Raw genomic sequence first — 4,253 nt, 5'->3', positions numbered from 1 at the left:
ACGTGCCAATAGCAACTGCATCTCAAAACGTGGAGCGCAGACAAAGAGTGGTTCAAGGTTGTGACCGGACAGACGTAATGTCGTGTTGTGAAGAGCTGTCAGTAGGCGAAACTCGTGTGAAAATATATATATTCTCTCTGCGGTTGTGTGTGGTATATGGCAGGTCCGGATACTATCGTCGCATCTGAATACTATCTTGGAGTTCGGAGAAAGGGGAACCCGCCTTGCAATGCCGAAGACAAATCTGCGTGCCGGACTCCCCGTCATTGAAGCCAGGTTCAGGGGCTACTGAGGGAGTCTTGGACTAAGGGGTCCTCGGACATCCGACCTGTTATCCGTGGGCCGTACTGATGGGCTGTGAGGACGTGAAGACCGAAGATTGCATTGTGTCTGGATTGGACTCTACTTGGCGTGGAAGGCAAGCTTGGCGACCGAAGATTCCTTCTTATGTAACCGACTCCATGTAAACCCTAGATCCCCTTGGTGTCTATATAAACCAAAGGGGATAGTCCAGAAAGGACAACGCATATACTCATTACCATATTCTTAGGCTAGACTTCTAGGGTTTAGCCATTACGATCTCGTGGTAGATCAACTCTTGTAACACTCATATTCATCAAGATCAATCAAGCAGGAAGTAGGGTATTACCTCCATAGAGAGGGCCCGAACCTGGGTAAACATCGTGTCCCCTGTCTCCTATTACCATCGATCCTAGACGCACAGTTCGGGACCCCCTACCCGAGATCCGCCAGTTTTGACACCGACACCCGATTTCAAGCGACATCGAAGGAATCACACCACCAGGTTGTGAAGAAAATTCTTTGATATTTACCTCACACACCAACGCTTGGATTATGGTATCTGAGGGAGTCCTGAATTAAGGGGTCCTCGGGCGTCCGGACTATGTAACATGGGCCAGACTAATGGGCTATGAAGATACAAGACAAAAGACTTCCTCCCGTGTCCGGATGGGACTCTCCTTTGCGTGGATGGCAAGCTTGGCGTTTGGATATGTAGATTCCTTCCTTTGTAAACCGACTCTATACAGCCCTAGGCCCCTCCGATGTCTATATAAACCGGAGGGTTTAGTCCGTAGAGGCAATCACAATCATACAGGCTAGACATCTAGGGTTTAGCCATTATGATCTCGTGGTAGATCAACTCTTGTAATCCTCATATTCATCAAGATCAATCACGCAGGACGTAGGGTATTACCTCCATCAAGAGGACCCGAACCTGGGCAAAACATCGTGTCCACTGCCTCCTGTTACCATCGACCTTAGACGCACAGTTCGGGACCCCCTACCCGAGATCCGCCGGTTTTGACACCGACATTGGTGCTTTCATTGAGAGTTCCGCTGCATCGTCACCAGAAGGTTCGATGGCTCCATCAATCATCTACAACAATACTACCCTGGGGGAGGTTTTCCTCCCCGGTCAGATCTTTGTGTTCGGTGGCTTCGCACTACGGGCCAACTCGCTTGGCCATCTAGAGCAGATTGACAGCTACACCCCACGTCACCAGATTAGTTTTGGAAACTTCGATTATGTTGCTGACTTCTGAGGAGACTTGATCTTCCAAGGATTCATGACCCCAACCTTCGCTCTGGCCTTAGAGCCGGAGCACGTTGCCAGGTCCGAAGACGGGGTTTCTAAACCCGCCGGACTATCTGTGGCCACTAAGCCCAATATGGGAGAGCTAGAGGAAGCAGTGTCGTTGGCAACCATCGCAAAGCCGGACTCTTCCCCGAACACTGGCTCCAAACTCTCGGAGCCAGCATCGTGTGAGCTTGGCCCAGGAATCCCCTTCCCGCCATACTCCATGGATTCTCTTCTCCCTGGCCAAACATCACCTTTAAGCGATGCTCTAGACTTGATGCAATCCCTCGTCATTACGAAGGAGCAACGTCCGAACTACGCCCAGCCCGGAGTAGGGTCTGAGAACGGGGAATTTTACGTCCCACCCACCATCCACTTCATCGCCACTGTCGAGGACTTAATTGACATGCTCGATTACGGCTCCGAAGACATCAACGGTATGGACGACGATGCCGGAGAAGAGTGATATGTCTCCATCGTATCTATAATTTTTTATTGTTCCATGCCAATATGATACAACTTTCATATACTTTTGGCAACTTTTTATACTATTTTTGGGACTAACATATTGATCAAGTGCCCAGTGTCATTTCCTGTTTGTTGCATGTTTTTTGTTTCGCAGAAAATCCATATCAAACGGAGTCCAAACGGGATAAAAACTGACGGAGATTTTTTTTGGAATATATGTGATTTTTGGGAAGAAAAATCAACGCGAGACAATGCCCGAGAGGGCCACGAGGCAGGGGGCGCGGCCCAGGGGGTCAGGCACGCCTTGGGCCCTCGTGGCCACCCAGTAAGGCGGTTGGTTCCCTTCTTTCGCCACAAGAAATCCAATATCCGGATAAAAATCATGTCCAAAATTCAGCCAAATCGGATTTACGGATCTCCTGGAATTTAAGAAACTGTGAAAGGCCAGAATCAGCCAACGCAGAAACAGAGAGAGATGGAGAGACAGATCCAATCTCGGAGGGGCTCTCGCCCCTCCGCCGCCATGGAGGCCATGGACCAGAGGGGAAACCCTTCTCCCATCAAGGGAGAAGGTCAAGGAAGAAGAAGAAGAAGAAGGGAGGCTCTCTCCTCCTCTCTCTCTCCCGGTGGCGCCGGAACGCCGCCGGGGCCATCATCGTGTGACGGCGATCTACACCAACACCTCCGTCATCTTCACCAACATCTTCATCACCTTCCCCCATCTATCTACAGCGGTCCACTGTCTCGCAACCCGCTGTACCCTCTACTTGAACATGGTGCTTTATGCTTCATATTATTATCCAATGATGTGTTGCCATCCTATGATGTCTGAGTAGATTTTCGTTGTCCTACCAGTAATTGGTGAATTTCTATGATTGGTTTAATTTGCTTGTGGTTATGTTGATGTCCTTTGGTGCCTGATACGTCCATTTTGCATCATGCTTTTATATCGATATTTATTGCATTATGGGCTGTTATTTCACATTATGTCATAATACTTATGGATATTCTCTCTTATTTTACAAGGTTTACATAAGGAGGGAGAATGCCGGCAGCTGGAATTCTGGGCTGGAAAAGGAGCAAATCTTAGAGACCTATTATGCACAACTCCAAAAGTCTTGAAACTCCACGGAATACCTTATAATAAATAATGAAAAATCCTCGCCAAAGATGAAGACCAGGGGGCCCACACCCTTCTCATGAGGGTGGGGGGCGCCCCCCCCCTAGGGCGTGCCCCCTACCTCGTGGGCCCCCTAGTGGCTCTCCGATGACCATCTTCTCCTATATGAAGTCTTTCGTCGAGAAAAAAAATAAGAAGCAACCTTTCGGGACGAAACTCCACCGCCACGAGGAGGAACCTTGGCGGATCCAATCTAGAGCTCCGGCAGAGCTGTTCTGCCGGGGAAACTTCCCTCCGGAGGGGGAAATCATCGCCATCGTCATCACCAACGGTCCTCTCATCAGGAGAGGGCAATCTCCATCAACATATTCATCAGCACCATCTCATCTCAAAACCCTAGTGCATCTCTTGTATCCAATTCTTGTCTCCAAGTCCGGGATTGGTGCTAGTAGGTTGCTAGTAGTGTTAATTACTCCTTGTAGTTGATGCTAGTTGGTTTAATTGGTGGAAGATCATATGTTCAGATCCTTTATGCATATTATTACCCTCTGATTATGAACATGAATATGCTTTGTGAGTAGTTACGTTTGTTCCTGAGGACAAGGGAGAAGTCTTGCTATTAGTAGTCATGTGAATTTGGTATTCTTTCGATATTTTGATAAGATGTATGTTGTCTAGCCTCTAGTGGTGTTATGTGAACGTCGACTACATAACACATCACCATTGTTTGGGCCTAGAGGAAGGCATTGGGAAGTAATAATTAGATGATGGGTTGCAAGAGTGACAGAAGCTTAAACCCTAGTTTATGCATTGCTTCGTAAGGGGCTGATTTGGATCCATATGTTTCATGCTATGGTTAGGTTTACCTAAATACTTTTGTTGTAGTTGCGGATGCTTGCCATAGAGGTTAATCATAAGTGGGATGTTTGTTCAAATAGGAACAACACCCAAGCACCGGTCCACCCACATGTCAAATTATCAAAGTACCAAACGCGAATCATATGAACGTGATGAAAACTAGCTTGACGATATTCCCATGTGTCCTCGGGAGCCCTTTTCCTTATA

The sequence above is a fragment of the Triticum urartu genome, chromosome 3, assembly GCF_003073215.2.
Source record: "Triticum urartu cultivar G1812 chromosome 3, Tu2.1, whole genome shotgun sequence".
In the NCBI taxonomy this organism is placed as follows: Eukaryota; Viridiplantae; Streptophyta; class Magnoliopsida; order Poales; family Poaceae; genus Triticum; species Triticum urartu.
Note: the sequence above shows the minus strand (reverse complement) of the source record.